Source organism: Canis lupus, chromosome 11 (assembly GCF_003254725.2).
Source record: "Canis lupus dingo isolate Sandy chromosome 11, ASM325472v2, whole genome shotgun sequence".
In the NCBI taxonomy this organism is placed as follows: Eukaryota; Metazoa; Chordata; class Mammalia; order Carnivora; family Canidae; genus Canis; species Canis lupus.
Genome location: NC_064253.1, coordinates 50,963,841 through 50,986,154, shown reverse-complemented (window position 1 = coordinate 50,986,154; position 22,314 = coordinate 50,963,841). Strand labels below are relative to the sequence as shown.

The window sequence follows — 22,314 nt, the reverse complement described above, 5'->3', positions numbered from 1 at the left end:
CGCTGTTGTTTTAGTGAGAAGACTCTAGTAAGAGGAAACATGCCTCAAAAACAAATAGAAATAATGTATGTAAAAGAGCTTTAACTACAACATGTTATCCAAATATAAGTTACTATCGTTATTATCCTAAGAAGCTAAGAGTATGGCCAGTTCATTCAAAGCATATGGGAACAAGTAATTTTGGCAGGGCAATGGCAGGGAGTTAACAATGGAGCTGCCAGAGGAGGCACAGAACAGCAGTTGCATTTCAGTGATGCCTAGGAAAAAGCATAGTCTACATTGATTCCTATACTCAGTAAAACTGTAATTTCCCCTTAGTTTTCTTACTCTATAGTAAATAATTAGGGAAATGCAGACTGATTCTATGTGAACTCCTCAAGGGCAAGCAACAATCATATTTATCTAGCATAGTGCCTGGCAAATAGCACTTAATAAGTATCTGTGAGTCTCTGAGGGGATTGCTGGAAGGAGAGGATGGAGAGGGATGCTATAATGGAAAAAATAATCATGTCTCCAGCTACAAATTGATGGTCTTGGTTTCTTGGTCCAAAGCTGGTAAGCAATTCCTGTCAGAACTTGGTCATTAAGATTGAGGGGTGGAGTGGATGATGATATTCCCATCAGAAATGGATAAATCAATTTGGGAAATGAAGATAGCAGAAATCAAGAGTACTGATGGAGAAAAGCAGGTGAGACTAGAAGATAATAGATTCTGTAAAGAGAAAGGAAACTGTTTGCATAAATATGATTCACTTAGGAACAGGTTTACTGGAAAAAATAAAGGGAGTGTGGGAAATGGGCTGGAGAAAGACTATTCATTTTTGAGGAAAAGGAAGCACTGTCAAAAATACGGAAAATATAGGAGAAAGAAAACTTTAAGAATGTGATCAGAAGATGTGGAAAATTAAAGGTTAAAAAATCTGTAAGTTAACCCCAGATATATCTGTGTACATGCAAGTGAAATTCTCTCCCTTTTTATTTTCCTTTGGGGGAAATTTTTTTGTTTTTTTGTCTTTGTTTTTTTAGTAAATTAAGGCAACTTTGTGACATCCCTCACATCCATTCTGGAATGATTTGACTTATGTTGTGATTAGGGGAGAGTTAGATGGTATTCCTAGGATTTTTGTAATCTTTACGTTTACCCAAACTTGGACATCAAGGAGGTGACATTGAAGGTCCAGTATTTGGGGAGTACCTAAAGCCATCAAGCAATTTTTCTAGGGACATGAGGAGGGTGTGACACCAAAAGCCCTCAATGAAAAGACCATCTAGAAAAAACCCCCAATGATGTATTCTGGAGTAAGACGATATTTGCAGGCTTGCTTCTTCTGATTTTCTTTAAAAAATATGGATATATCTATATATCTCCATATCCCTATTTATTTTGGTGTGTTAAGCTGATGAAAGGGGTTTGAACTGAAAGGGGATTAATAACTCTGTAATGGGGAGGTGATTAACTAATATAAACCTTTGTCAGAATTTACTCCCCTGAGGGAGCTGTGCATGAGCGGCCACACCCATGCTTCAGGCAGCCATTGAGTTAAATAGAAAAGCTAACAATTGGTAAATCAGGTTGTTTTGTTTTCTCACAAGCCTGATCTTTCCTAAATAACCCTAGGAGCCCAAGGAAGCCACTTCTATTAAAGGAGGATGTCACTAGGTTTGGCTTTGTGGAAGGATAGAAAGGGGAACAGGAAAACTCAGAATGGTTCTCTGGTGAATTACACTGCTTACTTCCTTCACCACTCTATTTTTTGGACAAGAAACCAGAATATCTCATTGGTCCCAAATTTGCACCCTTGGAATTCAGGTGGAATTAAAGCACTACCACAGCCAAGGGGGTGAGATGAGATTGCATCACTATATGAGGTGCAGACCCTTTGCCCTCCCCAGACAATGCACTTCCAAAAAGTCTTCCTTGGCTCTGCACCTGTTCTGCCTCCTCATCATGCAGAGGCATTTTTTGGAAAGTGTCCTGCGTGTTATCTGTGGAACAGTGTTTGTGGTGCAGTAGTTAGATGGCCATAAAGGCACTGAATCACACTTTCTAAAAGTTACCCTGTCTCTCCCTCTGCTCCCTCAAGGATTCCGAAAACTGAGACAGTGGTCTTAGAACACCAGCCTCTGAAGGGTTCTAGTTCCCCAGAGCAAGTCCTATCAAAGACCACACCCAGAGGCCTCTCCCAGACCCAATTAAGTCGGAGAAACCCAGAGGCATGGTTACAGTTGGGTTGCCAGTGAAGGAAGCCACACCCTGAAATCTGGGGTTTAGGTGGAAATCACTTCCTGCAGCAGTCTCATCCCCAATTAAGCTGTCCACATTCACTTATTTAATCATCACATTTACTAACCATATACTATTGCAAAGCCCTACACTTGGTATCTGTTTTCTTTAAGATTTTATTTATTTATTCATGAGAGACACACAGAGGCAGAGACACAGGCAGAGGGAGAAGCAGGCTCCCCACAGGGAGCCGGATATGGAACTCAAACCCAGGACCTAGCACGCCCTTAGCTGAAGGCAGATGCTCAACCGCTGAGCCACCCAGGCATCCCTACACTTAGTATCTTAAAGCAACTTAACAAATATACATTCTTGCTTCTGCCTCTCCTTGATACTTTTTCCTAAATAAGCTTTAAAAAAGCAGATTTCATGATTCCAAGCTTTGTGACCTTGGACAATTTGCTAAACCTCTCTGAGTTTAAAGCGCTTAATGTTTAAAAGGAGATAATCTCATAATGTTTTTGTAACGTTTATATGAGATGTTAGTATCCCTGGCATGGTACTTGGCACACAGGTGCTCAATAATCCTAAATATCCTTTTTCCTTCCTTCAAAGGGCTTTCTCTTCCAGGACCAGCCAGGATCAATTACTCCACCTCATCTTAACTGCTTGCTTATGGACAGTCGAGCCCAGGGCCTCAAGTCTCCCATCTTTGCTTCAGAGGCCTCAGTGGTCCTCCCTTCCCCTATGCCCTTTGCTCTAAGAGAAGTTCCTGCCTCCACAAATTCCAGCCTGGAGCCAATCTGGGCTACCGCGGAGAATAAATTTCTAACGGGGTTGCGGGAAGGAATGGACAAAGGCAGCAGCCCCGCAGGGCCCCAGCCCCTCAACCACCTTGGAGGGACACAACTTCGGGCACACTGACCCCTAGAAGAGTCAAGGCCAAATTCCTTTGGTGCATATGGGGAAGTTACTCCTGGCCTAGATCCCGTAGCAGCCTCCTCTCCTTCCAGTCAGAGATTCATTCCTTCCGGCGGTTCTAGCGCTCAGCCTAAGGTATTCCTTCACACAGGAGTCCTCCCTCTGTGCGGTCCCGCTCCACCGCGCAGGCTCCCGAGGCTCCCCTATGTTCTCAAATGGTCTTCCACTGAGACAGCACCAGAGACTACCCTTGGCCTCCGCGAGTTCTACAGACGGTCTGGTCTCTCTGCGGGGACAGTGCCCCTCACGCTGCTCCTCAGAGAGAGCCCTGGAGTCCCCCTTCACACAGGGGTCCTCCGTGGGGGCGGCTCCCCGAACGGCCTCCGGGACTCTCCCAGCGGCAGAGGCGGGGACCCTCGGGGTTTATCCACTTACACAGGGACTCCCTTAGGGGCTGCTCCCACACAACACCTCACAGTCCCCAAAGGGCTGTCCGCGGCCCGCAGGCTCGTCCCTTAGGGTGCCTGCCGAGTCCCCGCCGCCCCCGCCCCCGCTTACCGGGACCGTCAGGGTGCGGGACGCGGGTCCGGGACTGGCGGACTCTACACTGCGGACCCCGCGCCGCCCATGGCCGCTCGGGAGCCGGCGTGCTGGGGCCGAGCGCCGGGAGCAGGAGGCGCAGGCGGAGCAGCAGGCTGAGGCGGCGGCGGCGGCGGCGGCGGCGGCGCGCGCGCCCCAAGCACACCCACCCGCCCCACCCCCGCCCCGCGCGGCTGCGGCGCGTGCGCCCGCGCGAGAAGACCTCCGCGGGCCGGTGGGCGCGCGCCCCGCCCAGTGCTCCTGAGCCTCGTGCCGCGGCCCTCGGGGCTCGGCTGGCGACCTCGCGTGGGGAGGAGGCGCTGAGGCAGCGCAGGAGGCCGGCGGCGGGCTCCGACACCTGTGGGTCCGGGTGCCAGTGGGCACCGTCGACCAGTGTCCGGCTCTGCGGCGCCGGGTCTTCTCGGCAGTCGGGCTGCCAGCGGCAAGGTCAGTGCTGGCCCAGAGGAGGCGTCCCGGGAAGGGGCTCCGCGGCGGCGGCTCTCGGCTCCCGGCTCCTGGCAGCCGAGGCGGCGCGTCCGGCCACCCGCACCTGCCTGGGGAGGTGAGAATGACTCATCCAGGCGGCCTTGGCCGGAGCCCTTCCCTCCGTCGCCAGACCCTGCTGCAGCGTGAGGGCCTCCGGGCGGGCGACCCGCGCGTTAGGGCGCTCACCTTGGCGGTGCCCCACTGCGGAGTGGCCAGATGAGCCTTCACAGAGTGCTCTGCTGGCCCAACTGTTCCTGTGCGCTGTATTCTGAGGTTATTGGTCCTCCATCCCCAGCAGCAGGCAGTACTGTAAGGTAACCCACTTTTGCCTGCCGCAGCCTCATCCCTCAGACTATTTGAATAGCCAGCATGTGAGGAGGCCAGCAGTCCTCAGGGATATAACATGCATTACACCAAAGTGCATGCTCTGAAGAGGGCAAGAAAAAGATCAAGTCATAAAGCACCTAACAACTAACTATAAAGAAATAAGTGAAGATACGCAAACGATATGCCAAGAACCCTTTGCAATTTCATTTACATCAACACACCTTCATTTTCTTGTGGACTCATACATGTTTCCAATACAATTCGCGTCATTTTTTGAGCGTCTACTATTTGTTACATACTGTGCTAGGCGGGTAATAGGGGATAAAAACAAAACTCATTTTGTCCTTAACATCTTGGAACTTATCAATAGGGAATAGAAGAGCAATATAGTTAGTACTACATATTCCTAGCCCCCTTTTAAAAAAAAATTTCAATTTAATTAACATATAATGTATTATTATTTTCAGAGTAAGAATTTAGTGATTCATCAGTTGAAGTAATCAGCACTTGGGTGTTGTATGCTATCACTTCTAAACAAAGTACCAGGTACTATTCTAAAAACTTTAAATATATCAAGTCATGAATTTTTATACTATTACTTTGAGGGACTGTACTGTGTGAGGCACAGAGAAGTTAAACAACTTGCAAGGTCACGAAGCTAATACGTGGTGGAGCTGAGATTGAAATCCTTAAATTCTGAATTCATTTTTTTAAAAGGTTTTATTTATTTATTCATGAGACACACACACACACACACACACACACACACACACACACACACACACAGAGGCAGAAACACAGGCAGAAAGAGAAGCAGGCTCCATGCAGGGAGCCCATGTGGGACTTGATCCCGGTCTCCAGGATCCCGCCCTGGGCTGAAGGCAGGCGCTAAACCACTGAGCCACTCGGGCTGCCCTTTCTCTCTCTCTCTATCTCTCTTTTTAAAAAATTTTATGTATTTATTCATGAGAGACACACAGAGAGAGAGAGAGAGGCAGAAACACAGGCAGACAGAGAAGCAGGCTCCATGCAGGGAGCCGGATGTTAAATTCTGAGTTCAGACCCCAGTTCCTATTTTACCGTACTGCCACTAAGAAAAAGGATAGTAACCACTAATATATGGAATTCTAGACTTAGCATTTATTTCACTAATATATGGAGTTCTAGACTTAGTATTTATATCTCAGGAACCTTTTTATTTGCTTTAAAAGTAACACAAGAGAGCAGACAGCTTTCTCTATAGCTTGGAAGCCCCTAACCTTGTTCAGAATTATATCATACAAACAGTTTCATAGATAGGAGTCTCTGAACTGTTTTTAGTAAGTGTTTTATTTCCAGGCTGACAGGCCTATATGGAAGAAAAAAGCTGTAATAATATCACCATAGAAACCTCTTGTGGTTAATTTTTTCTTCATTCAAAAACACCTGTGTATTGTGCATCTATAGTATGTCAGGCATTGTGCTGAGAACCAGAAGGAGTGCAAATAAGATTAAGACACAGTACTATCTCAGAAGGAGTTGTAATCTCATAGAGGAAGTAAGCATTGACAGAGAGCCATAATATAAAACAGTGAATTATGCTCAAAAGAGGAATGAAATGCAATGGGAATTCCAAGGAGAGAGACAGATAACCTCATGAAGAAGCTTGGATTAAGGAGAACACAATGGTCATTTAACTTATTGTTGATATTTAAGTATTACAAGCAGTATGAGAATTTATCAAATTCTCTTATTTCTTAAAAAGTACACACAAAGTTCTTCTCATGTTCAGAAAAGACAGCTTTTTACTATAAGGATTGTTTCGGGTATGAAGAGGTTAAAGTTTTTTTTTTTAAGATTTTATTTATTCATGAGAGACACACACACACACACACACACACACACACACACAGAGGCAGAGACACAGGCAGGGAGAGAAGCAGGCTCCCTGCGAAGAGGATGTGGGACTCAATCCCAGGACCCGGGGATCACAACCTGAGCCAAAGGCAGACTCTACTTAACCACTGCCACTCACGTGCCCCAAGTGCAAATTTGTTTTTAAAGATTTTAATTTATTCATGAGAGACAGAGAGAGAGAGAGAGAAGCAGGCTCCATCCAGGGAGCCTGATGTGGGACTCAATCGTTGGACTCCAGAATCATGCCCTGGGCCGAAGGCAGGCACTCAACTGTTGAGCCACCCTAGTGTCCCAAGTGCAAACTTTTTGAAGAGGATTTACTGTATTTCTCCTAATGAGGGGCACAGAATAGAATGATGATGCACAAGATAGCATTTCAAGGCCTAACGAATAGCAAAAGAAGACGTAAGGTGGTTTGCCTTTCTCTGATGATTAGTGATGTCAAATAGCTTTTCATGTGTCTATTGGCCATATCTGTATGTCTTCTTTGGAAAATGTCTATTCAGGTCCTCTGCCCATTTTAAATCAGATTATTATGATTATTTTTTGGATGTTGTAGAAGTTCTTTATATATTTTGGTTATTAAGCCCTTCAGGTGAATGGTTTGCAGATATTTTCTCCCATTCAGTAGGTTGCTTTTTGTGTTGTGGATGGCTTCCTTTGCTGTGCAAAAGCTTTTGTTTTGGGGTAGTCCCATTAGTTTATCTTTACTTTTATTTCTCTTGCCTGAGAAGATATACCTATAAATATATTGGTAAGACTGATGTCCAAGAGTTTACCTATGTTTTCTTTTAGGACTTTGATGGTTTCATGTCCCACATTTAGATCTTTAATACATTTTGCGTTTATTTTTGTGTATGGTGTAAGAAAGTGGTCCAGTCTCATTCTTTGAGGTATCACTTCATATCAAAAGATGAGAAATAACAAGTGTTGGCAAGAATGTAGAGAAAAGGGAACCCTCATAAATTTTTGGTGAGAATGTGTATTGGTGCAACCATTGTGGAAAGCAATATGAAGGTCCTCAAAAAATTAAAAATAGAAATATATGATGTAGTAATTCTACTACTGGGTATTTATCCCCCAAAACCAAAAACACTAATTTAAAAATATAGCCCTTGGGATCCCTGGGTGGCGCAGCGGTTTGGCACCTGCCTTTGGCCCAGGGCGCGACCCTGGAGACCCGGGATCGAATCCCACATTGGGCTCCCGGTGCATGGAGCCTGTTTCTCCCTCTACCTGTGTCTCTGCCTCTCTCTCTCTCTGTGTGTGTGACTATCATAAATAAATAAAAATTTAAAAATAAATAAATAAATAAAAATAAAAATATAGCCCTATATTTATTGCAGCATTATTTACAATAGTCAAGAAATGGAAGCAATCCAAGTGTCCATTGGTAGATGAATGGATAAATAAAATGTACTACATACACACGAATATTACTCAGTTATAAAAAAGAATGAAATGCTGTCATTTGTGACAACATGGATGTACCTAGGGGGTATTATGTTAAGTGAAATAAGTCAGAAAAAGACAAATACCATATGATTTCACTCAGTTGTGGAATCTAAAAAACAAAACGAGTGAAGAAACAAACAAAAATAGACTTATAAATACAGAGAACAAATTTGTGGTTGCCAGAGGGGAGATGGATGGGCAGATGGGTAAAATAGGTGAGAGGGTTTAAGAGGTACATACTTCCAGTAATTAAATAAATAAATCATGGAGATGAAAAGTACAGCATGGGGAATATAGTCACTACTATTGTAATAACGTTGTATGGTGATAGATGGTGACTACACTTATCATGGCAAGTACTGAGTAATGTACAGAATTGTCAAATCACGGGTGCCTGGATGGCTCAGTTCATTGGGCATCTGCCTTTGGCTAAGGTTGTGGTTCTGGGGTCCTGGGATCATGCCTGGTGCCAGGCTCCCTGTTTGCTGGGGAGTGTGCTTTTCCCTTTCCCTGTCCCTCTGTCCCTCCCCTCTTGTGCTCTTTCTTCCTCTCAAATAAAATCTTAAAAAGGGGGGGAGTGATCAAATCACTGTGTGGTATACCTGAAACTAATATTCTATGTCAACAGTACTTCAATAATAAATATATATGTTTAAAAAATAAGAAGTAAGGTGAGGGTGAACAATGTATGTCGGGGTGGGGGGGCAACCAGGAGTCTGACAAGACAGGGTCAAAGACTGCTGGAATGAAGTGTGTACCACACAGAACTGTTGTTGCAAGATAGAGATTATGTTTTCAACTGTTTTTTTCCTTACTTTTTAATTATACCAAACATATGCCATAAATATTCTAGGATGATCTCAGTTCAGAAATTTGATGCCATTATGTCCATAAGTTCTTGTCATTTAGATTGACAAATCTTAATGACAGCATATCCATGTTAGTTTCTGGAAAGAAGAGATCATTGTTTATTCAACAAATGGGTTTTTTTAAAAAAAGATTTTATTTATTAGAGCCCGAGAGAGAGGTAGAGAGAGAGAGAGAGAGAGTACCAGCAGGGAGAAGGGCAGAAGGATAAGCAGACTCCTTGCCAAATGTGGAGCTTAATGCAGGGCTCAATTCCAGGACCCTGAGATCATAATGTGAGTCAAAGTTAGATGTTTAACCAACTAAGCCACCCAGGTGACCCTCAATAAACGTTTAATAAATAATGAGTTCAGAAAGGCAGAGAGAAGCTATTTGATAAAGAACGCTAAATAGTTAGATATTTTAATATGGTAGGTAATAAGGAACCCCTATGAGTTTTTGAGAAAGTAATTGCATGTTAAAGACCACCATAAACATTTAAAAGTGTTATCTTTTAGATAAAAGATTGAATGAAAATGCATATAATCTTCTGTCAGTAGGTCAAAGTTTTTACTTTTAAATAAAGGTTTAGGGGATCCCTGGGTGGCTCAGCGGTTTAGCACCTGCCTTTGGCCCAGGGCGTGATCCTGGAGTCCCGGGAGTGAGTCCCACGTTGGGTTCTTGGCATGGAGTCTGCTTCTCCCTCCTCCTGTGTCTCTCCACCCCCCCATGTCTATCATAAATGAATAAATAAATCTTTAAAAAAATTAAAAAGGTGTATTTATCTGAAACAGCAGAAGCAGGAGGAGCAGGGAGGAGAAAGAATCTCAGGTAGACTCTGTGCTGAGCAAGGAGCCTGATGCGAGGTTCAATCTCACCAACCTCAAGGTCGTGGCCTGAGTCGAAACCAGGAGTCGGACCCTTAATTGCATCACCTAGGGTGCCCAGGGTCAAACACAATTTTAAAATATAAACGTGACAATGAGTGTGTTTTCTCTTAAGCCTTAGAAAGAAAAAAATCTGTTGGGATATTGAGGAGCTTGGGGGGGTGGGGAGGATAATCAGAATGCCACTGAATCCTATTCTGTACTTTCCATAATCTGATGGTGACCTTCAGTGGAAGGTAATCAGTGCACCTTTTTTGCTTATAATACGTATCTCTTGGGGCAACTACTTAGCACACAATTCCCCTTTGCTGTGAGTGGCTCTACAGCACAAGGAAAAGATCTCCGTGGCCTTCTCAGACTAAGGCAACTCACCCCTGGCTGTTGTCAGTTGATCCAGAGGTAGACACTCAAATTGGTGCTATCATAGTCTCTCCCAGGAATTTGAAACTCAGAACCACGTAATATATGGTAATTCTATGTTTAATTTTGAGGAACTGAAAAAAAAATTTTTTTTGAGGAACTGCCAAACTTTTTTCCACAGTGGCTGAACCGTTTTACATTCCTAGCAATATTGTATGAGAATTCCCATTTTTCTATATCCTCGCCAACACTTGTTATTTTTCAGTTTTTTTTTCTCATTATAGACATTGTAGTGGATATAAGTGGTACCTCAGAGTGGTTTTGATCTCCCTAGTGACTAATCATGTTGAACATCTTTTACCCTGGGATCATGATCTGAGCTGAAAGCAGACGCTTAACTAACTGAGGCTTAACCAACTGAACCACTCAGGCACCATGGCTTTGGATGTTCTAGTACCTTTGTCTTTCCATGTACATTTTAGAGACAGCTTGTTGATTTGTACAAAAAATCCTGTTGGAATTTTAATTGGAATTGTGTTAAATCTTTAGATTAGTTTGGGGAAAATTGTCATCATAACATTAACTCTTACAAACTCATGAACATTGTATATCTCTTAATGTATTTAGGTTTCCTCTGATTTCTTTTATTGGCGTTTTAGATCCTGCACATATTATGTTATACTAAAATATTCGATGTTTTATGTGCAGTTTTCATAATTTCAATTTCCGATTATTCATTGCCAGTATAGGGACATACAATTGGTTTTTTATTACTTTTGTATCCTGTGATCTTGATAAACTCATATATTAGTTATAGACCTTTCTTTTTTTTTTTTGGTAGATTCCTTGAGGTTTCTCATGTAGACAATCATGTTGTCTATGAAAAGAAACAGTTTTATGTATTTCCAATCTGTATGCTTTTTGTTTTTCTTTTTTTTTCTTTTTGTTTGCTTTTTGTTTTTCATTCATTATTTTACTGGCTAGGATTTCAGGATGATGTTGAATAGGGGTGGTAAGAGAAGATATCCAATCTTAGGGAGGAAAACATTCAGTTTTTCAACATTAAGTTATGTTAACTATAGGTTTTTTACAGAAGTTCTTTATCAGTTTAAGACTCTATAGAAGGTGAGGATGGCCTCCACCTAATAGGCAAGAATCCAGGGCCATCAGTCTTACAGCCAGTAGGAAATGAATTCTATTAACAATCTGAGTGAGTTTGGAAGTTTCTTCTTTCTTAATATTAGTTTCCTATTCCTGCTCTAACAGATTTCCACAAACCTAGTGGCTTAAAACAACACGAATTTATTATCTCATAATTTTGAAGATCAGAAGTCGTGACATGAGTCATATGAGATTAAAGATCAAGGTGGCAGCAGGGCTGAATTCCTTCTGGAGGTTGTGGGGAAGAATCCATTCCTTGCCTTTTCCAACCTCTAGAGGCCACCTGTATTCTCTGGCTTGTGGCCCCTTCTTCGGTCTTCCAAGCCAGCAATGGCTGGTCATATTTTTCTCACATCGTATCACCTTGACTTCTTCCATTGTCATATCTCTTTCTCTGACTTCCCTGCCTGCCTCTTTCTCTTATAAGGACCCTTATATTTACATTGAGCCCACCTAGATAATCCAGAATAATCTCCCATTTTAACAATCTTCATTTAGTCACATCTGCAAAGCCTGTTTGCTATGTAAGGTAACATATTCACAGGTTCTGGGGATAAGAGCATTGACGTATTTGGAGAACCATTATTCTGCTTACTGTGCCAGTCAAACCCTCATACGAGAACACAGCCCAGCCAACATCTTGATTGCAACCTTATGAGACCCTAAAAAGCATCCAGCTAAACCAAGCATGAACTCCTAACCCACAGAATGTGTGAGGTAGTAAATGTGTTGTGTTAAGCCACTATGTATGTTTGTGGTAATTTGTTAAGCAGCAGTAGAAAATGAATACAATGGGCATGTAGTTATTCATAACGTTTCTTCATTATCCTTTTAACATCTGTAGGATCTGTAATGGTGTCCCTTATTTTATTTCTGATATTAGTAATTTGTGTCTTTTCCCCCACTCTTGGTAGTCTGGCTAGAGGTTTGTCAATTTTATCAATCATTTCAAAGAATCAGCTTTTGTTTTCATTGATTTTTCTCTATTTTTCTATTTGTAATTTTTTTATAAAACTTCACTTGGGGTATCTACATGGCTCAGTTGGTTAAATGCCTGCCTTCAGCTAGGTCATGATCCCAGGATCCTGAGATTGAGCCCTGCCTCTCTCCCCACTTGTGCACGCTCTCTCTCAAATAAGTAAATAAAATCTTAAAAAAAAAAAAAGAAAAGAAAACCCTGCTCTTTATTATTTTCTTCCTTTTGTTTTCTTTGGGTTTAGTTTGCTCTTCTGTTTTTAGTTTAAGGGGGAAACTTAGATTTTTGTACTGAGATATTTATTTTCTTTAATGATTTTAAATTGAGATAAAATTCACATACTGTAAAACCCACCTTTAAAAAATGCAGTTCAGTGGTTTAGTTTATTCATAGTGTTGTGTAATGGTCACCATTAATTTCAGAACTTTCTTCTTTATTAATGTAAACATCTCCAAATTTTGATACGTCGTACTTTCATTCAATTCAAAAGTATTTTCTCATTTCCCTTGAGATTTATGCCCTGATGCATGAGTTCTTTGTAGTGTCTTGTTTAATTTCCAGTTATTTTAGGATAATCTTAGGTACCTTTCTGTCAGTGATTTCCATTTTATTTCATTGTAGTCCAAGACTCTGTATGATTTCAATTCCTTTAAATTTATTAGAGTTTCTTTTATGGCCTGGAAATATGAAATATGGTCTACCTTGGTGAATCTTTCAAGTGCTCTTTCTTTGAGAGAGAGAGTGTGTGCACATGTGCTTTTGATTCAGGGTGGGGTGTTGGCGGAGACAGAGGGAGAGGGAGAGAGAGATCCTAAGCAGATTCTGTGCCCAGTGCTAAGCTGGACTCGGGGTTCCATCTCACAACCCTGAGATCATGACCTGAGCTGAAATCAAGAGTCAGAAGCTGAACTGACTTCTAATCTACGAACATGAAATGGCTCTCAGTTTATTCAGCTCTTTTTCTTATCAGTGGTTCATAGTTTCCAGTATATAGTTTTTATATTTCTTTTGTTAAAATCCTGAGTTGTTTTCTTTTTTTAAGGTGGTTCCTTTTTTTATAATAAATTTATTTTTTATTGGTGTTCAATTTACCAACATAGAGAATAACACCCAGTGCTCATCCCGTCAAGTGCCCCCCTCAGTGCCCGTCACCCATTCACCCCCACCCCCCGCCCTCCTCCCCTTCCACCACCCCTAGTTCGTTTCCCAGAGTTAGGAGTCTTTATGTTCTGTCTCCCTTTCTGATATTTCCCACACACTTCTTCTCCCTTCCCTTATATTCCCTTTCACTATTATTTATATTCCCCAAATGAATGAGAACATATAATGTTTGTCCTTCCCTGATTGACTGACTTCACTGAGTTGTTTTCTTAATTTGATTTTTGGATGACTCATTGGTGGTATTTAGAAATGCAATTTCTTTTTTGTGTATTGATCTCATGGCCTTAACAAACTCATTCATTAGTTCTACCAGTTTTTTGTTTGCTTTTTATTTCCTAGAATTTTTTTTTTTCCCTCACAGGATCATGTTATTTGTGAATAAAGATGGTACTACTTCTTCCTTTCCAATATGGGTGCCTCTTATTTGTTTTTTGGCTAGTTGTACTGCTAGAATCTCTAGTGGAATGTTACATAGCAGTGGTGAGACCAGATATCATTGCTTTGCTCTTGATTTTAGGGAGAAGTCACTCAGTATTTCATAATCTCTGTAAGTATGATGTCAGCTATAGGTTTTTCATAAAAGACATTTGTCAAGTTGAGGAATTCTCTTCCTAGTTTGTTGAAAATTTTTTCACAATAGTACTTGAACCTTGGTGAAAAAGGGCTCCATCAGGTTTTTTTTTTTCACACAGCAGTTAAATTACTTGGGTCATGACTCATAATTAGAGAGAACTCTCCCTACTCCTTGATTATTGGACTTGTCAACCTATGGCAAACTTAAAATTAGGAATTTCCAGGGGAAAAAAAACAACACACCAAACTTCCCTGGAAGCAGACAATAAGGCAAAGCAGATAGCTTACACCCAACATCACAGAACAAGATTCTATTAGATTCTCTGTCTTTTCCCCAGAACTCATTTTTTATAACAATTATTGTGACATTACTGTTTTACAGATGAACACAAAATATTCATACTCATGTTTTTTTTTTTTTAATTTATTTATGATAGTCACACAGAGAGAGAGAGAGGCAGAGACACAGGCAGAGAGAGAAGCAGGCTCCATGCACCAGGAGCCCAACGTGGGATTCGATCCCGGGTCTCCAGGATCGCGCCCTGGGCCAAAGGCAGGCGCCAAACTGCTGCGCCACCCAGGGATCCCAGGTGTTTTTTTTTTAATTTTATTTATTTCGGAGAGACAGAGTGAGTAAGCATGAGTGGGTGGGAGGGGCTGAGAAAGAAGCCGACTCCCTGCTCAGCAGGGAGTCCATGTGGGGCTTGATCCCACGACTCTGGAACCATGACCCCAGCTGAAGGCAGATGCTTAGCCAGCTGAGCCACTCAGGAGCCCCTCATGTTCCTTTTTCTGTTCGAGATTTTCTCTACTCACTAAAGCCTGCCACTCAATGCATGCCCTCCTTTACTAATCAAAATGGTTGCTGGTTATGTAGCCACTCAAAAGCTTGGGAAGATTCTCAGTTAATATTAGGACTAGCTCCCATACGTGTATGTATGACAGGAAAATGGCTTTACGAGAAGGATTGGTATCCATCCCTTGGCCATTGAACTCATACTTATGACTAGTTAATCTAGTACTGGGAGGAGGCTTGGAAGCCAAAGGATGGCCCATAACCACTCAAATTTCATTACTAGCAATCTGTCCCTATACAAAGAAAACCTTAATGGGGGCAGCCGGGGTGGCCTAGTGGTTTAGTGCCACCTTCACCTGGGGTGTGATCCTGGAGACCTGGGATGAAGTCCTGCGGTGGGCTCCCTGCATGGAGCCTGCTTCTCCCTCTGCCTGTGTCTCTGCCTCTCTCTCTCTCTGTGTCTGTCATGAATAAATAAATAAAATCTTAAAAAAAAAACACCTTAATGGTACTGGACTTAATTTAGAGCATGTTGTAGACTCACTCTGTGAGAAAATCACACAGTTTGATTTTCCTCAAATTATGGAGATTGGACTTCTATATATAATAATACAGATTTTAGAATAGATAATGAGGAGATAATTCTGATTATGCTATTAGGAAAATGACTGTATCTAACCTTAGCTTATTCTGCAAAATAAGTAAAAATTACCTTGGGCCACTTCTTGTATATTGCTCTACAAATCATAGATAAAATCAAGCTGTTCCCCCAAACTGGCATGAGGTGGTCACTTTTAACCAATCCTCAATTATTATATCTAGTGATATAATAAACCACTGAGAATAATAAATATCCTTTTATAACAATATACCTTTGAGTGTCATTTCCTGTTAGTTTGAGAGCTCCCAATTGCAAATATTTTTACATGCCAAATAAACTGTGACTAATTAAAAAATGGAAAAATTTGTCATGAATTGCTGTTGGAGCTTTTTGAATTTTTTCTGCACTTATTAAGGTGATCGTGTAGGTTTTGTCCTTTTTCATATTACCATGATGTACTACATTAATTTATTTTTATATGTTAAATCAGACTCGTATTCCTGTGATAAATTCCATTTAATCATATTGTTTAATTCATTTTATATTTTTGCTAGATTCAGTTCCCTCTTACTTTGTTGAGGATTTTTGTGTCTGTATTCATGAAGAAAACTGGTTTATGATTTTTTTCTTTTGATGTATTTGTCCAGCATTTGTATCATGGTACTATTGGGAATAAGTTGGGAAGTGATTCTTCCTCTCCTTTTTTCTGGTGAGTTTGTGAAAGATTGGTATTACACATTATTGAAATTTTGATAGAATTTGCCTTTGAAATGATCTGGGATTTTATTTGTGGACTTTATAAATTATTGATTCAACTTCTTTATTTGTTATGGGTCGAATTGGATTTTCCATTTCTTCTTGAGTAGGTTTTGGTAATTTGTGTCTTTTTAAGACTTTGTTTTCTATAAACTGTCCAAATTATTGGACATAAAGTTGTTTACATCATTCCTTTTATGGCCCTTTTAATTTTTCTAAATTTGTAGTGAAGTTTACTTTTTCATTTTATTCTAGTAATTTGTATCTTCTTTCCTTTTTCTTGGCTAGTGTAACTAAAGATTTGTTGTTTTTTTTCTTTTCAAAGAACCAGGCTTTGGTTTTATTAATTTTCTTCATTGTTTTTGTTTTCTATTTCATCGGTTTCTATTGTATTTTTATTTCCTTTTTTCTGCTAGCTTAGCATTTAGTTTGTTCATCTTGTCCTACTTTAAAGCCTAAAGTTATTGACATGTAATTATTCTTTTCTAATATAGGCTTTAAAAAAATTACCTATCCATTTTCTCTTGCCTCCTCATTTCCTGGAATGCTGCTGTAGTCCCCCCCCCCTTTTTTTTTTAAGATTTTATTTTTTAGTAATCTCTACACTCAGTGTGGGGCTTGAATCTACAACCCTGAGATCAAGAGTCACATCCTCTACCAGTCAGTTGCCCCGTGCCTCTTTTTTAACCATCAGGATTGGAATCTCAATTTTATGAGTCTTGAAGTTTGCAGAGGAGGCCAAACTTGCACTGGACACCCAGTATCTAGTATCAGCATCCACTGTTCAGTGCCAGCATCCAGTATCAGTATGGCAACATTGGCAATTTAAGCTAAAGAATCCAGGGTTCAATGAGGGCAGCAGCAGTACTTTCATTGGACTCATTCTCTGGTTTTATTGTGACTGTGTTTACTCTGAGCAGCATCTTTTTGTTCCTGTCTGTTTTTTAATTGCATCATCAGCCTTTTGAGAGGTTCTCTGAGCTACACAGCATCTTTTAAATAAACTCTTTTCCTAATTAAATCAACCAAAGTTGTATTCAGTTGATTCATTGGTAACATGACTGGTCTATGCACCCTGCCTTATCTTGCCTCTCAGTTTTGCTATCTACAACTTATGTTTTTAAAAAGTAAGGTCAAATATTATTTCCTCCATATCAGCTACATTAGTACCATCCTCTGGATTTATATAGTACCCTGTGCTTATCTTTATCATCATTCTGCCATTTTTGTACTCTTATCTGAGGATTTCTCTCTGAATTACTAGCCTATTCTTAAGGGCAGGGACCATGATTTATTTTCAATGTCTGAGATTTAGTCGGTTCTCAAAGGCGAAACATAAATGTTTGGTGGGTATTACTTTTAATGTCCTTAAATTCTTTGTTTTCTTCAAAACTGAATTATTCACAGTGTGGGACATCAGTGATATAGATCTATGAGGCCAGGGAAGCTCGTGGAAGCCCTAATCATTCTTTAGAGCTCAGTTGCTTAGTTTCCAGCAAATGAGATTTTTTAAAAAGATTTTATTTATTCATGAGAGACACAGAAAGAGGCAGAGACATAGCAAGAGGGAGAAGCAGGCTCCCTGTGGGGATCCAGATGTGAGATTTAATCCCAGGACCCCAGGATCATGACCTGAGCTGAAGGCAGTCGCTCAACCACTGATCCACCCAGGTGTCCCCTTCTTTGTTTTTTCCTCACAGTGGCTTGCACATAATAGATATACTAATATACGATTTTTAAAATCTCAGTCCCTTCTTACTCTAAAATCTCTGGATTCTCTGATTTTGGACAACTCAGAAAATATTTGGATCAACAGAGTAAATACATCCAGAGGAAAAACCCAGAGTGATTTTGGACCAAGAAAATTGCAGATTTAGGTAGCCTTAACGTCTTAAATGTAGACTAAGTAAGGAAGCCAGAAAGAATTTTTCTAAGTCTGGACTTGGGTCTGCTCTTTGTACATGTGACAGCCCCTATTGTAAACAGTTTTAAAATCCTTTGGTAATGTTGGGAACAATCTTCTACATGTTATTAATCTGCTTTAAGAGGTCCTGTGCCTTACGGAAATAGACTGCACCAACTGAAGTGTCTTCATTCCCCTGGAGAGCCAGTGAGTAGTCTTCTAAGAGGATTCCTACTTTCAGTAAAGCATGCAGAACTGAAATGAAGTGTTAGAATTAATGATTCACTAGCTCAAGAGCAAGCTCCATAAGAGAAGACAGGTAGATAGAGCTCCTAGGCAAGATTCTTGTTCTGTTGTAGCCTTTGTGGGGAAGCAGTAAACAAGGATAAAAGACTTGGGAGAAAGAACTCTCTGAGATGGCACAGAGAGATGGTATAGGAACAAAAAGTTCATAGTCTATTGGAAAACATGGGTAAATTGGAGTGGATTTACCATGAAGTTATTTGCATAGGCCCCTTCCAAGGCCCTGTCTGAAAAGGGCTTAGCAATATGATATTAGTAATATTTTTTTTCATAAAGATGCCCCCTCAGATGCACAAAACCAAATTGCATTAGCTTCAGGGCTAATAAAACCTAGATCTACCCTAGAATTCAAGTACATCAACAATTATGGCATGTTATGTTAAAGTATCATAAAAATATTCTGCTAGTTCTGTAGAAGCACTGAAGAAAGGCATCCGGGCAGCCCAGGTGGCTCAGCGGTTTAGTGCTGCCTTCAGTCCAGGGTGTGATCCTGGAGACCTGGGATCGAGTCCCACGTCAGGCTTGCTGCATGGAGCCTGCTTCTCCCTCTGTCTGTGTCTCTTCCATCCTCTCTCTCTGTCTCTCATAAATAAATAAATAAATATTTTTTAAAAAGGCATCCAGTTCAAGGTAGCATTTGAATATAGAGAGAATTCACCAAGAGAGCAGTGATTTTTGTCTTTGTATTCCAGTACCTAGAACATTGCGTGGCACATATAAAGTGATCAGTAAACATTTTATGAAAGAATAGGAGTGAGTCAGGGTAAACAGTTGGAGATTGTGTATGTGTGGAGGGACTAGCAGCCTGATTTAGGAGGTGCCTGTAGGGGAGTGGTGAGTGATATGGCTGGAGAATAGGCAGGAGCCAAAGCATGGAGGTTTCTGTTATATCCTGCCCAGGTTTTGGATTATCCTACATCTACAGTGAACCCACTGAAGTCATTAAGTTCAAGATTAGTATGATCTAATTTGATTTTAGCAAGATCATTCTAAGAGCTGTGTGGAGAATAGAGCAGAGGGGATTGCAGTTTGAGAAGAAACTGCTCAAGTAGCCTGGTCAAGAAATTATTGGAATCTTAGCTAAAACAATGGCTTTATAGATAAGAGATGGGAACATATTCAGTAAACAATTTAGTAAATAAAATGGCATATGATAGGCACAGCACATATTGCACATTATTGAACTGTTGAATCGGTCTGAAGTCTTATTGATTCATTTGTTTCCTCCTTCAACAAATATTTAAGGAGTACCTACCATGTGCCAGGTATTGTGTTAGACGTCGAGGATATAACAATGAGAAATTTAGACAAGGTCCCCTCTCGGTGTCTGTGAAAGATACAGACAAGTAACCCGGCAATTACAATACTGTGTTATGATAAGTACTATGAGAGGGCAAGTTTAAGGTGTTCTAGGAACACATAGAAGGAGTAACTAACTTATATAGACTTGCAGGGTTGGCAAAGAGTTCCTTTGATGTCCAAGCCGCAATAAGAAGAATGAGCAGAGGTTAGGTAAGTGAAGATATGTGGGTGAGGTTGAGAAGGGTGCCCTTCTTGAAGCCAGGGCAAGATGACTGTGGACCATGGAGACATTTATGGAGATATAGACAGAAGGTGAAGGTCCAGGTACTGGTGAGAAGATGAGTTCATTTATGCTGTGTTAGGTTTGAGATGCTTGTGGGACATCCAGAAGGAGATGAAAGATATATGGGTTGGGAGTTCACAAGAGAGGTCAGGGCTGGAGATACAGATTTGAGAGCCATCAGGGTAGTTCTGGAAGCCATGAATATAGTTGAGATCATCCATGGAGAGTGAATAGAGAGAACATAGAAGGAGACCAAAGACAATTCTTTAAAGGGGCCAGAAAAAGAAGAAAAGCCTTTGAAAGAGACTGAAGGAAGGACTGTACAAAAAGAAAAACTAGGAGGGAATGTGACCAGAAGACAGAACAAGGAGCCAGAGGAAGGCAGGAGAACAGAGCAAGAGGTAACTAACTCAAGAACTGTTGCCGAGTTCCAGAACAAGAAGGACTAAAAAACAGTCATTGGATTAGGCAGTGTGGGTGTTGCTGGGGACTGGGAAAGAGCAATTTGAGTGGAGGGACTGGTGGCAGGAGCCAGACTGGAAGTAATGGAATTCTGGGATGTGTCCTGTCAATATCTAGCAAAATGATAGATGTCCACATTAGAGGGAATTGGTGAGCACATTATGCTCAGCCAAGCTTTTCACATGCCTAATGGATTCTCATACAGATAATGTCTATCACTGAGATTATAAATGACAGTGAGGACTTATACTAAGTATCCTGGAGACAGAAGAAAATGAAGAGTCTTTCTTTATCATACTCCAACTATTGAGGACCCTTTTGTATTTCTGGTTTCTCCTTTATTTGATAAAAATTTCTTTTAAATACCTTGGACAAAATGATTGCATAGGGTGGGGAAAGAGTGTCTATTTTCCAGTCTTCTGGAGATTTTGATGAAAAAGAGGATAAATCCCTCAGAAGGTAACTATAAACCTTTGTGTCCTGGTGCTTCTACACAAAATTTACCATTTATGTCAAATTGGTTTGCACTGCCTGTGTGAAATTATCAATGTTAGACTTCAGATAGAATAGAAGCTCCATATTCTAGCCCTCTAAGTTATTAAATATAGCCAGAAATTTTATTATCTGAAAAGCAGATATTCATAATTACTCACAGTTTTTAAGAATTCCAGTGAGTAGAGGGATTACGAATGTTTAGTGAAGTGACATCTGTGAATTTTAAAACATTTTAGCCTCAGGTAATAGACACAAATTGACTTCAAGAGAGGCCATATACTATGTTGGTAAAGGGCATGGGTTCAGGAGTCAGAGAGATCTGTATTCAGATCCTAAAACTGCAGTTAGTAGATATGTGCCCTTGAGGGTAGTTCCTTTTCTTTTCTTTTTTTTTTTTTTAAGTTTTTTTTTTTAATTTTTTATTTATTTATGATAGTCACAGAGAGAGAGAGAGAGAGAGAGAGGCAGAGACACAGGCAGAGGGAGAAGCAGGCTCCATGCACCGGGAGCCCGACGTGGGATTTGATCCTGAGTCTCCAGGATCGCGCCCTGGGCCAAAGGCAGGCGCTAAACCGCTGCGCCACCCAGGGATCCCGTTCCTTTTATTTTCTTAAAGTTTATTTATTTTTAAGTAATCTCCATATCCAGTGTGGGGCTTGAACTCATGACACCAAGATCAAAAGTCACAAGCTCCTCCAACTGAGCCAGCCAGGCGCCCCAGGGATGGTTTCTTAATATCTGAGTCACAGTCTTCTCGTCTGTAAAATAGTGGTTAAAGTAATGCATATAAAGCTCTTAGGGTCTTTCTAGGCATAAAGTATGCACTTAATAAATGTCAGTTATTATATTGCCCAAGATTATAAAATTGTTCAGTGCTGGAATCCAAATTTCACAAACATTGCTATATGCTTTCTATTATCTCTTAAACCTATAGACACGTAGACATAGTAGGGGTAGTATATACTTTTCATGCACCGTATGTGCTTATCTGTTAGTTTGGAAATACAGACTTTTTTATTCTGACATTGACTTCTTTTAATCTTCCTTTCATGACCTCAAACTTATTTATCAAATCTATTGTCTCCTCAGGTATCTGCATTCTCTCTTACTTACAGATGACAGAAGCCCAATCCAAACAAATTTGAACAAAGGAAAACAAATTCAAGGAAAGGTTTATGTAATTGGGATGTTAGGGATGGAGCTGACTGTAGGTTCTTAAAAAATGTCATCTCTTAGGTCTGGTTTCTCTCTCTGTGTAGCTCCTTCTACTCACATGCTGCTGCACTCTGAGCCTACCACTGCATTTGTACTAGGGTTGCACTTCCCACAGACTGTTCTTAGCCAATGATTGAGCACAGCAGCCTTACTAAGGCAGGTCGCTCCTGCAAGATGTAGGACTCCTTTGACAGATTCCTTTGGCTTAAGGATCTCTCACTGGCCTTGCCAAAATTTTGTTTGGACTAAATGACCATCTAAAACTCTTCCTACCCAACCTTTCTTTTTTCCCCCTCTCTTACACAGTGGGGACAACCTGTATTATGTTCTGATAGCTGTCTCACCC

General features: G+C 40.8%; 1 protein-coding gene and 1 long non-coding RNA gene across 10 annotated transcripts in view; one reads left to right on the top strand and one right to left on the bottom strand.

The window, feature by feature from the left end:
• The window catches only part of PHF24 (PHD finger protein 24), a 171,062-nt gene that overhangs the window by 23,803 nt on the left and 124,945 nt on the right, over positions 1–22,314 (bottom strand). The window contains exon 1 of one of the 5 annotated variants that reach the window (XM_025432578.3): positions 4,397–4,547. The exons of 3 other annotated variants lie outside the window; for them this stretch is intronic. The gene's annotated coding sequence lies outside the window, so the exon portion shown is untranslated. Of the gene's footprint in view, positions 1–3,703; positions 3,862–4,396; positions 4,548–22,314 lie in introns of those variants that run through there. One more of the 5 variants, XM_025432577.3, reaches the window with a different exon arrangement.
• LOC118350313 (uncharacterized) overlaps positions 4,007–22,314 on the top strand; it is a 70,262-nt gene continuing 51,954 nt past the window's right edge. For 2 of the 5 annotated variants that reach the window (XR_007414058.1, XR_007414057.1), the window contains exon 1: positions 4,007–4,171. This is a non-coding gene — a long non-coding RNA (uncharacterized LOC118350313). The remainder of the gene's footprint in view (positions 4,172–22,314) is intronic. The other 3 variants (XR_007414060.1, XR_007414061.1, XR_007414062.1) reach the window with 3 other exon arrangements.